Source organism: Ctenopharyngodon idella, chromosome 20 (assembly GCF_019924925.1).
Source record: "Ctenopharyngodon idella isolate HZGC_01 chromosome 20, HZGC01, whole genome shotgun sequence".
Lineage (NCBI taxonomy): Eukaryota > Metazoa > Chordata > Actinopteri > Cypriniformes > Xenocyprididae > Ctenopharyngodon > Ctenopharyngodon idella.
Window position 1 is genome coordinate 21,415,300 of NC_067239.1, and position 13,149 is coordinate 21,428,448.

At 35.0% G+C, this 13,149-nt stretch overlaps 1 protein-coding gene across 2 annotated transcripts in view; it reads right to left on the minus strand.

Annotated features, from left to right (window-relative positions):
* Nucleotides 1-10,295: 10,295 nt before the first annotated feature.
* foxo3b (forkhead box O3b) overlaps nt 10,296-13,149 on the minus strand; it is a 34,559-nt gene continuing 31,705 nt past the window's right edge. For both annotated transcript variants that reach the window (XM_051874163.1, XM_051874162.1), the window contains exon 4: nt 10,296-12,864. The gene's annotated coding sequence lies outside the window, so the exon portion shown is untranslated. The remainder of the gene's footprint in view (nt 12,865-13,149) is intronic.

The following is a 13,149-nucleotide window of genomic DNA, read 5'->3' on the forward strand; positions in this document are numbered from 1 at the left end:
TTTACATTCTTTGCAGACTTAATAGGAACTATGCTATATTTAAATGAGAATAAAACCACCATAAAATCAAATTTTGACAATCCTTATTTTTTATGGAATTTTGCAGTGTTTATTATAAACTATTTATCAGAGGTGTAAAGTATTTGAGTAAATGTAATTAGTTACTGTACTTAAGTATCTTTTTGGCTACTTTGTAGTTGTACTGAATATCAAAGATATTAGCAACTTTTACTCTCTACTTGACCTACATTTTTGAGCAAGTAAATGTACTTTTTACTCCACTACATTTGTAATGAGTAATGCGATTACAAATTACATTTTTCATGGCACCTAACTTTTTCTGAAGCAGTTTGTTTTTGATATAAAGAAGCAATATTGCAATCTAAGGGCATTGAAGGTACTATATCTTGTGCGTTTTGCCTTTACTTACCCAAACGGTAACACTTTATAATAACTACATGCTATAAAGCATTAGTTAAGCCTTAGTAAATAGTTAATTCATCATTTATAAAGCATTAATAGACATTAGTAAGCAGTTAAATAAATACACCTATAAATGCTTTGTTCTTGATTTATAAGCATATCTATAATGTGTTTAATAATTGTATTTTCATACTTTATTAATGATTAATTTATCATTTCTAAAATAAGTATTACATTATTTACAAACCAGTTATTTACAAGCGAGTTTACAAACAAGTTATCAGTGGTTCATAAGATAATTTAGGAAATGTAAGTAAATGATTAATAAACTATTTAAACATACATTTATACATATTATTTAGTCATAGAGTAATAGTTACTCAGTGCGTTAATAAATGCTTTATCAATACATATAACCTACTGCAATTCATGATCAATTCAGGTAGTTATAAATCATTTAGAAGTGGTCAGTTAACTATTTTTGTGAGCTCATCTAAAGTGAGGACTATTAATGCCTCGTAAAGCTTTACAAAGGAGATAAAAAGTTATCTTCTGCACTGCTGTTCTCTAATGTTTTAAAGTTAGTACTGAGGTAGTTTTGACACTGTGAAATATTTTATTATATTATTATTGTTTTATAAAACTTTAATTGTTGTATTTTGGCACTCCTGTAATCCAGTGTTGGCACTGGTAAATTTTTATTCAGCAATGTTCACACTTTACAGAAATTTATTTTTTTATATCAGATTGCAAAGGCTTAGTTTCATTTAGTTTTCTGGAGGTGTACAGGAATTTTTATTTTCTGTGACATTGCAGAGGTTTATTTTTAATTTTATATCAAATTACCCTTCGTAAAGTTTCTATGTTCTGTATCCTTTAAATCTCCTTTATAAAAGCTTTACAAGGCATAAATAGTCCTCAATTTAGATGAGCCTGAGACCTACTAAATGTTTTATAACTGTCTGAATAATCATGAATTACAGTAGGAAAATGTGTTAATAAAGCATTTATTAACACATTTATAAACTATTACTATATGTCTAAATAATAAGATGCATAAAAGTACATTTAAATAGTATATTAATAATTTACTTACACTTTCTAAACGATCTTATGAACCACTGACAACTCCTAAATAACTGGTTTGTAAATTATTAATGATCAATTTATCATATCTAAATTATGAAAATACAATTATTAAACACATTATAGATATGCTTATAAATCAAGAACAAAGCATTTATAGATGTATTTATAAACTGCTTACTAGTGTCTATTAATGCTTTATAAATGATGAATTGACTATTTACTAATGCTTAATTAATGCTTCATAGCGTGAGTTATTATAAAGTGTTACCACATTGTTTAATTTATCTGCTATATTGACAAGACCTTTTTGAAGGATATTGGTTTACTTGTGACCTTTTTGTGCACCTGAGCTTAACTGAGACTTGAGAGTTTGTAGATGTTTAAAAGGTTGTTGTGTCGACCTTGATTTATTGCAATATTGAGGTGTTCAGTTTTATTTGATTTTAGAAAATAAACTTGATTTCTCATCTTAGAAATCAAATGTTTCTTATTTTCACTGGCATGTCTCAGGTGTTGAGGAGTAGTGGATCTCTGAGCCTACATTTAGTTTGAGTAAAATACTTAAGTACTGTTAAAATCAGATACTTTAAGACTTTTACTCAAGTCGTATTGGAATTGGTTACTTGTAACTTGTAGTCGAGTCATTTTCGATGTAAGGTATCTGTACTTTTACTCAAGTATGGTTTTCAGGTACTCTTTAGACCTCTGCTATTTATTCGATTCACTCTGATATATGTCATAATACTGAAGAAAGGAAGATCAAAACTTCCATTTCATGCCAATTTTAATGGGATAATTTAGGTCCACCACTTTTAGCTGTTGTAGATCACTTGCTGCTTAGCATATTTATCTGTGTTTGATCCATGAAAGTAGGATAGAGGAACAAACGTGGCTGGAAATGTCACAAACCAAGCTGGGGGCTGTCATGCCTCAGTGGTACAAGTAACCAAATCCCAGAATACATTGCTGTCATTGTCTCTTCCCAGCACATACTCAATCACTTGCTCTACCTTGCTTGACATAAATAAAAATACCTGTGGTGTACCAGACATGTTTTAGCCTGCTCAGCATAAATAAAAACACACGGTCAAGTATGTACACTAAGCCAGGATAGATTGTCAGGATAAAAATGTCATTGCTGTTGGAGCCATAACCTTGTGGGAAGTTCTCTGACCAATGGTGGAATGTGTAATACTGTATGTGTATATATATATATATATATATATATATATATATATATATATATAAATAAATACATAAATATAGACAAGTTCTGTGTTTTGTTTGGAAACATTTGTTGCTTTTTCCATCCAACATAGCCTACTAATTTGCTAAGAGAAAAATAGTGAGAACAAGCAGCTGATATTGGCATTTTCTTTTCTAACAGATTGGCTTTGATTATGACGCGGTGATGACAGACTGCTGATTGACTCATCTGCTTACAGTGCTGTCCAGAAAAGCCAGCCACACACTCTCTCACTTTGGTCTGTGAGCTCTGAGTGGGGTGCTGTGTATTTCAACTATATATGAATCCAGTTCCGGTTGCACAAGATACAGTGCAGAGCATGCTGAGCTAAGGTGGGTGAAAGGTGATGGGATGGAATTTGAGGCAGAATGTAGTGATGATAGCAGTGACAGAACTTAACTTTTCTATTAAGGGGCAATATTTACCCCCTTAAAGCGTTAGTTCACCCAAAAATGAAAATAATGTCATTTATTACTCACCCTCATGACCTTATTCATCTTCGGAACACTAATTAATATATTTTTGATTAAATCCGATGGCTCAGTGAGGCCTGCATTGCCAGCAATGACATTTCCTCTCTCAAGATCCAAGATTAGTAAAGGTACTAAAAACATATTTAAAACAGTTCATGCGAGTTCAGTGGTTCTACCTTAATATTATAAAGCGACGAGAATATTTTTGTGCGCCAAAAAAGCAAAATAACGACTTTTTAACAATATAGTGATGGGCCGATTTCAAAACACTGCTTCGGAGCTTTGCGAATCGAATCAGTGACTCGGAGTTTAGCCGTTTGATAGGAGATCTGAGTCACTGATTCGATTCGTAAAGCTCCGAAGCAGTGTTTTGAAATCGGCCCATCATATATTGTTGAAAAGTCGTTATTTTGTTTTTTTGGCGCACAAAAAGTATTCTCGTCGCTTTATAATATTAAGGTAGAACCACTGAACTCACATGAACTGTTTTAAATATGTTTTTAGTACCTTTATGGATCTTGAGAGAGGAAATGTCATTGCTTTGAATACAGGCCTAACTGAGCCATCGGATTTAATCAAAAATATCTTAATTTGTGTTCCGAAGATGAATGGAGGCCTTACGGGTGTAGAACGACATGATGGTGAGTTATAAATGACCTAATTTTCATTTTTGGGTGAACTTTAAAAGTGCATTTTACCACTATAAGGGCATTTTTCTAACCTTATTAAAAGTATGAATTTTTTTTTTTTTTTTTTTTGTCAAATTCTTAAATTTAATGAACACATTCAGTTACAATAATAAGATACTATAGGGCTGTTACTAATCAAATGAAGTCAATATCCATCTTTGCACAGAATCTGCGTCTGAAATGGCATTTAGATGTATTTACACTGCAACTCAGAGGTGGCATTAATGCATTTATATTGATTTCAGTTGCATAAATAATACAATGTGATGTTTAAATAAAATAAAAATGAAATTGTTTTTTTTTTAATATGAAACCAAAACTGCCAGTAGGTGGCGGCAAGTCACTGTATTAATAAGTGAGTCATGAGTCATTCATTCATTCAACCGATTCGTTCAAAATGGCTTATTCATTCATGACTGAAGCAAGTGACTGCCTTTTATGAATGCGTCATTGAATCATTTACTCAACCAATTCATTCAAAAATGCAGATTTGTTCAGTATCAAAACACCAGTGTGTATTGCTCGGAGTTGATACGGATACAGCAGTGATGTATCTTTGTTTGGAAATATTTTTGTAGCGAAACAGACCAAAAACAAACAAAATTGGCAATATTGTGTCTAAAATATAAGTCACTTCATATTAACTTCTTGAATTTTTGTATAAGTATCACATTTACAATCATGCTGATATTCAGGAAAACAGCACTCTTGCTCATATGTTATAAAAACAACTTATACAGGGTGATTTTTGCCCCAATATCTTGAATTTTGGTGGCATTTTTACCCCAAACACCCATTAATCTCCAACCCTGGATGATACTATTCACAGCATGTTGTGTCTTTTGTCAGCACGACACACCTCTGACACCCTTCTAAGGATGTGCAGGACAATATTGTCATGCACCCTGAGCCAAATAAATCCCATTTTATCCACCCAGCTACACCTATGTGCACATAATGTAAAGGTATAATCAGACTAATACACACTAATAATGCTGTTAGGTAAATAAAGTCATGGAATGTTGGCACAGCTAACACTCATTAGAGCTTTGCAGTCGTAATGGCGGTTGATATGATGTAGTGATGTCAACTAACATGCATTTACAGTATATGGATGAAGTACATGTAGTCAGCCATAGTATGGTACAGGACTTTCTTTTAATTATCATTTTTCTTTTATTATTATTTTTTGAGGTTTATTTGAGGATTTCATTGGATGTGAACACAATGGGACTCTTTGTTTATTGTGTTTGTGGGGTGCTACACTACTGTTTGCCTCCCCCCATTCCCCTGCCCCAAGATTTATAGGTATAGCCCTATTTCCCCCTTCACTGCTGATTAGAAGGTTCCCTAAGGACTGTCATAAATGTGCTCTATCTCTTTCTCTCTCTATCCTTCTTTCTCATCCCCCCATCTACAGTACATTACTCTGTGATTTTATTCCCATGCTCATGTCCGTGGGTCTGTATGCTCTATAATGAATAGAATCTACAGCTCTCATCTGGCCTGGGAAACAAAGAGATGAGTGTGCAGTTGGATGGTTTGTGTGTGTGTATCTCTGTGTGAGAAGGGTCAGTGTGAATATGTCTATGTTATGTGAGAGATGCACATAATGGTGCTAATAAATCATGACTTTGGCCCATTTTCCTTTTGTAATCAAGTCAGAAATCACCAAGGGCACAGATTGTGTACAGTAGATTATCGCTCTATTGTCTCACAAAGCATAGGGACTCATTTATTCTGTCTCAGTGACAGAGAGAGATTGTAATAAAAGAAAGGGATGGTCCAAGAGAGAGAGAATGGTCATTGAGAGATGAAAGGAACATGAGAATAGGATCATGGATCAGATGGTAGAGAATCTTTGTTGGACATTATAACATTATCAAGTGCTGGCTGTTTCCTTCTCTCTTCCCTGACATACACAAGTGTGCTTGTGTGTGTGTTTGAGAGAGATGTTTTAATATATGTACAGATGATCTAGAATTAAATGCTCAACAAAGCAATAGCCATGTTGGAAGTGCTCTGATATATAATGCATTTGCACCTCAGGCGACCTGAGTTCGAGTCTCAGCTCGTAGTCCTTTCCCATTCCTGTTCCCTGCTCTCCTAACCAATTCTGTCCTATCCAAAAAAGCTGACAAATTATTCAGAAAATAAAACACATGTTGACAACATGAATATGATGTAGGCAATAAATTGAGACTAGACCACATTAAACATTCTTTACTTTTTTCTGAGATGCGGCACAAGGCAATACAAGAGGAGACATAATAAACAGGGATTAAAGGATTAGTTCATTTTAAAATGAAAATTACCCCAAGATTTACTCACCCCCAAGCCATCCTAGGTGTATATGACTTTCTTCTTTCTGATGAACACAATTGGAGTTATATTAATAAATATCCTGACGCATCCAAGCTTTATAATGGCAGTGAACGGGACCAACAAGTGTGAAGCTTAAGAAAGTGCTTCCATCCATCCATCATAAACATATTCCACACGGCTCTGGGGTTTAATAAAGGCCTTCTGAGGCAAAGCGATGCATTTGTTTAAGAAAAATATCCATATTTAAAAAGTTATAATGTAAAATATTTAGCTTCCGCCAGACCGCCTTCTGTATTCAACTTACGAAGAAAGTGTAACGCCTCTCTCAGTTCAAAATGCTTACGCTACATCCTACGCCTTCCGTATTCAACTTATGAGAAAAGCATAACTGACATGATGTTTTCTTACACAAATGCATCACTTCACTTCAGAAGGTCTTTATTAACCCCCTGGAGCCGTGTGGAGTATGTTTATGATGGATGGATGCACTTCCTTGAGCTTCATACTCATTGGTCCCGTTCACTGCCATTATAAAGCTTGGATGCATCAGGATATTTCTTAATATAACTCCGATTGTGTTCATCAGAAAGAAGAAAGTCATATACACCTAGGACGGCTTGAGGGTGAGTAAATCTTGGGGTAATTTTCATTTTTAAGTGAATTAATCCTTTAAGTCCCTGTGACTGGTTCAAGCTTACAGTTACTAAATGAAGCTACCAGTGGCTGCAGTGACTACAGATTCGCAGGATATTGTGCTGTGCGATTAGATCAGGCCTCTTTGTTTGAAAAGAGTGAGCTAATGCACAGCTGATTGAGTAAATTGATGTGTCCTTCACTTAAGGATTTCTGTCTCTACATTGATTTTAGGTTCTCACTGATCACAGGACTGCACATTTCCCAGTCCATTCATCTGCTGCCTAATGGTTGTCTCTCCGTCAACTCCACCTTGTTCTTCTCTCGCTTTATCTCTCTCGTACAGACCTATAAAGAGTTGCCTATTGTCCTTTTCATTTAGCCTACACAAACAGGTATTTAAACTGAACTTCTTATTCTGGGAACACTGTTATCTTTGTGATGTTCTACATCTTCAACAAATGTTGGAGAATTCCTTGTGTGCCTGTGTGTGTGCACAGCATCTCGTACAGGTTTTCTTGTATCTTCACATCATAGAAACGAGTGGAGTGCAGAGCAGGCCTCTAAAGTGAACACTGCTTATAAATTTAGGATTTTAGGGAAATTAAAGAAAATTATTAATTTTAGTAGAGATTTTAAAAATTAACTAGTCAGTTAAAAAGTAACTAGTCAGCTACAAAAATAATTATGCATAATAATAGGAAAATTGGGAAAATTGTACAGCATGCATTTGAAGCCTGACAGTAATTGTCTTGAAATATACTGAAGCAGGGAATTTACTACAGATGCAGCACTTCAATGACTGTAAATTGGTTTAATATAGAGACGTAATCTTTGTAGATTCACTTATTTTCCCAAATGGTTCTGAAGACTGTCAGTTAGCATATACCTGAGTATGGTGCTTTAAAACACGTGATGTGCTCAACAATCACTAAAGAAGAAAAAAGAAAGTCAGTAATCACTAATTGACTTATTAGCTATTGAATGACTAGTTGACCATCCTGTCCCATCCCAACTCTAAATGCTGAGTGTATACATGCCTATGTCCTGCTTCTGAACTGTATGTGTGTAACAAAGCCTAATGGTGTTTTCAGTCACAGATCTCAGAATGCTGTACGTCACACTGCTTTGAGGCAGATTGTATTCTACTGCCTAATGGATAGTGAACCTGAGATCCCTCACACATAGGCTCTCTCTCTTTTTGTTTCTCTTCTCTCATTTACCATGTCACACTATCCCTTCACCAATGACATCACCACACCACAGCCCAGTTCTCAAATCCCCATCATCAATCCCTCCTCACACAGTTTTACCAGTCAGACCACAGCACTGACAGGTCTGGCCTCACCTGAGGAGTCAGAGGTTAAGACATTTATGGCACGCACATGATTCACGATGTAAACGCCCATTAGCCCTTTTTAGCCCACATTATTTGTTATGTATACAAATGCACTATTATAAAAACCTCATGCCATACACACCTAATTGCTTATAATGTTACTTATCTGTCATCATCAATATTTTGATATACTCACACGTGAGAGAGACAGAAATATGACAAAGCATGTCTTAATGGAGTGATTTTGTGGTATTAAAGGGTTAGTTCACCCAAAAATGAAAATAATGTCATTAATTACTCACCCTCATGTCGTTCTACAGCTGCAAGACCTTCATTCATCTTCCGAACACAAATTAAGATGTTGTTGATGAAATCCGATGGCTCAGTGAGGCCTCTATTGAGTGCAAAGCCATTCAAACTATCAAGATCCATAAAGGTACTAAAAACATATTTGAAACAGGTTATGTAAGTTCAGTGGTTCTGTCTTAATATTATAAAGCGTCAAGAATACTTTTGTGCGGCAAAAAAACAAAATAAAGTCTTTTCAACAATATCTATATGGGCTGATTTCAAAACACTGCTTCGGAGCTTTATGAATCGAATCAGTGAATCGGAGCGCCAAAGTCACGTGATTTCAGCAGTTTAGCGTTTGATAGGAGATCCGAATCACTAATTTGAAACAAAAGATTCATAAAGCTCAGAAGCTTCATGAAGCAGTGTTTTAAAATCGGCCCATATAGATATTGTTGAAAAGTCATTATTTTGTTTTTCTGGCGCACAAAAAGTTTTCTTGTCGCTTTATAATATTAATATTAATATTTATTATATACGGAAATCACATGAACTGTTTCAAATATGTTTTTAGTACCTTTATGGATCTTGAGAGTTTCAATGGCTTTTGCTCTCAATAGAGGCCTCACTGAGCCATCAGATTTCATCAACAATATCTTAATTTGTGTTTCGAAGATGAACAAAGGTCTTACGGGTGTAGAACGACATGCAGCTGAGTAATAAATGACATTATTTTCATTTTTGGGTGAACTAACCCTTTAAGGCTTGCTTTTACTACTTTTACTGTACACAGCATACTGACACAATGGCATGCATTGTTATTTGGTCAATGTGATACCAATGTTATTTTAGTATAATTTATTTACTATTATAGTATTTATTTTTTTACTGGTAATCCTGATACGTGCTTTTGTCATTTTCATTATTTTTTGTTTCAGTTTTAGTAATTTTATTACTTCTAAAACTATTTCACTTAGTTGCCAAGGCAGCATTTCTTAATTTTTATATTTTATTTCAGCTTTATTTCGATCACTGAGAAATGTAATAGTTTTATTTTTAGTTTCAGTTAACAAAAAAAAAAAAAAAAACAAGATTTATTTTAAATTATGAATTTTGATGAAGAACACCTTTTTACTTTGAAGTCAGATTTGTTTTCTAAGTCGGTATACTGTTACCACAGCAAACATCACACCTTGAATACACACACATACACACACCTCTGATCCACAGTATTGGCAAAACAGATTTGTTATGTAACAACCCTTGACCTTTGTGTGTAATGGCCCGTGAGTCTGTCTGTGTTTCAGTGGGACAGATTCCAGACATTTCTTATGGCTCTGTCAGAGAGGGACAGTCAGCAATTTCTATTGGCTGTTAAACGTTTCATAAGTGACTTGTGCATATAAACCATTTGTGAAAACTTTTATTGATGCTATAAAAAATAAATTGAACAACCAAAGTACCAAAGTCCAATTAATCAGGTTGAAATGAGGCTTTATATATTGTCATTGCACCATAGGGAATGTCCCAAGGTTCAATGTAACATCTGACAAATGTATTCGTTTTCAAAGAATATAGTCTTTCGCCAAAGTGACAACTGTTTTTTTTGAGGTCACTGAAAATAAGCCAACAGCAAACTGAAAAACAAAACCAAAGCAAAATTCCAGTGAAAGCCACAAAAATACCCTATTTGAGAATTTAAAATCAAAATCATTATTAGGGATTTTTGGTTAACAGAAATTAATCATGTTTAAATGGATCAAAATTTAAAATAAAACAACAGCAGAGACATAGCTCAACCAAGCTTTATTTACATGCGCACCATTTCTTATACAAACTAGATTACAATTCAAAATGGAGTACACAGGAAAAATACTCACAAACATCTAGTAGAGAAGCCATATGACTATAAGATCAGAGCAGAGTAAAAGAGCAAAGGTAAAAGGGGTGAGGGAGGAAGGCTACGAACAGGGTGGTAAAATGTGGGAACGGTGCAGTGGCGTGCACGGGGGGGTGCCGGGGGGGCTTGAGCCCCTTCCCCTTTAATCGCAAATAGTAAAGTGCCCTTTCGGCCATATTGCGGTGCCCCCCGAAATGCGATTTCGCCCCTACGGAGGTCTGTGCAGGCCACTGGAACAGTGGTATTTGCTGATTATCACGATGGGCATGTGTAAATAAAACCTGTAATGTTTGAGGATCTGAAATGGTCATCTACTTTTTCCAGTGAAAGAAGTGAAAGAATACATGCAAGGCAGTTTTTGAGACAGTGAGATTATTGTCTCTGAAAGAATTTACAAGGTTCAGCTGTCTTATATGGGTGATTTTCCAATTTATTGCATACTTGATATTATCAGTTCAATGTGAGTTTGAAAAATGAATATGATGAAAGCAGATTTAGGGTGTGGAATCATAGTGTAAAAGCAGGAGTGTCAAACGCACAAGTAAAACATTAGCACTCATATCAGTATTTTGTATTCATTAATTTTCATTTTTAGCTACAGCAGGACATCTAAACACTTCAATTTACACAGTTGCATGTTCTTGTATCTAAACTTCTCTTTTCATGTCAATGTTGTATGATAAATATTCTCTAATTAACAAATTTGTAAGCATTTTATCCAAAGGTGTGTGTGAAATTATTACATTTCATCTCCTCTTTTTGTTTTAACACATTATTGGTTATTAGAGAAGAATAAAATTAATTCTGTTCATTTGCGAAGTGCATGTACTGCACACGCACTCTGAAAAAGTTAAATGCATTCAGTAACATTTAGTTTGACACCCCTGCTATAAACCATGTCTGTCCAACTCCCCATGTAACAATTACATTATTTTGTTCAACACGTGGACTTTGAAAGATATATTTGTATTATCACTACATTTTATAAGTATAGCAGGATGTATACATATATATGCATTGCACACGATGCATATGTACATTTACATGCATGCATACATGGAAGTATGCAGTGAAGGATAACCTTCTCTGAGGGACAGAAACACAGAACATTAGGATTTGTACATGATTTGTGACAATAGTTGAGCACAATGGAACAATAAAGACATTAATAAACTGACAACAACACAGGATGAATTCCTGTTGCTTCATCTCCTTACTTCAGAAGACTGTTGTTCATGTACAAATGTTCATAAAACATTTCTGAAATTGTGTACAGCCAGGTTGCAGTTAATTCAAGATGAGGCCCTGATGTTGTAATGGAGACCCCACTCTCCCCTGAGCAATAGTGATGCATTTTGCATACAGGGACAGAAAAGTCCCCAAGTTTCACTGTGTGTCTTTTGTGATTTTGGCTGCCAGCATCTCCTACATTTTCAAGTAATTTGGCAAATGTACAAAAGATAGCTTATTGTTTTTTTGCTCAGTAAAGATTGCTTCCAGAGGAAAGGCCCACCCACCATTGAATGCTGCCATGATGCTAATCACTAATCCTAATCAATTATGCTATGTCCTTGTAGCCAGTGAAACACAGATGGCCTTAATACAGGACAGGGATCAACACTGATCATTTAGCACCTGGTATGGCATGGAAATGTCCACGATGCAAGTTAATATTTATTTATTCATTATGTTTGGCTACATTTATATGTGAGAAGTCCAAACATAGCTGTGCTGGCTAAATAAGACGCCTCCACCTGCTAAGCTTTCAATTTTACCACTTTTTTTGTACAGTTACAGACAGTACACACAAATGAATTACTCCTTATAAGGTTATATTCAATCACAAAAATGTATTACTTAAGTATTATTATGAGGCAACTATATTTCAGATTGGGAACTAACTACTGTATGGTAACAGTGAATTAAAAACAAAAAACAATGGATGAAGTGCACCGTGACAAGCTACTTCACCTGAGCTCTGAAATTTTTCAGGTTAACTCTCCACCTCTTAGCTGTACTCTTATGTTGATCAATGACTATACAGTTAGTGCTTAGAGGATAACAAAAGTAGCCAATCATTTAATAAAATTGTGATGGAAAACAGAGCGAGACCCCAGCCAAGGAAACTAAGTTTATGACAGAAAAGCTACAACAGGCCTATTTAAACACTTTAGATTACTTCACCTCTAACAGTGGGATGATTTCAAACATTGCATAATGTTGCATAATGATCTGTGAGTTGAACTGTTAGTTTGTGTTTCTCCATTGGGCAGTCTTTTGTTAAAGTCTGGGTCTGCTTTTACAGATGGACCTGTAAACAGGCATATCATCCAGTGCTTGCCGTAGACAGCAATCTTGGCAAAGATTGACTTCAAGTCTTTTGGATGTTTTTTTTTTTTTTTTGTGCAGAATTTTTTGTAGTTGTTATTTTATTCGTTTTCTCTGCAGTTCTGAACCTAGAGAGAAAGACAAAAAAGCTCTGTATTAAATAAATCTAATAAGATCAACAAAACACATCCTGTACAGTATAAGGAGCCGATCACACAAGAAGTGTTTTTGCATTCCACTGCACTGCTTTTCCATTGTTTTTCTATGTAAATATGCGCTAGACCATTGCACTCGCATATTTTGCAGCATCTCACACATGACACGGCGTTCTAAAAATGCGTTCTGTGTGAATGGCTCCTTACAAAATATTTATTTCCTGCTGTAATGATTCTAAAAAACATCAATAGTGAACT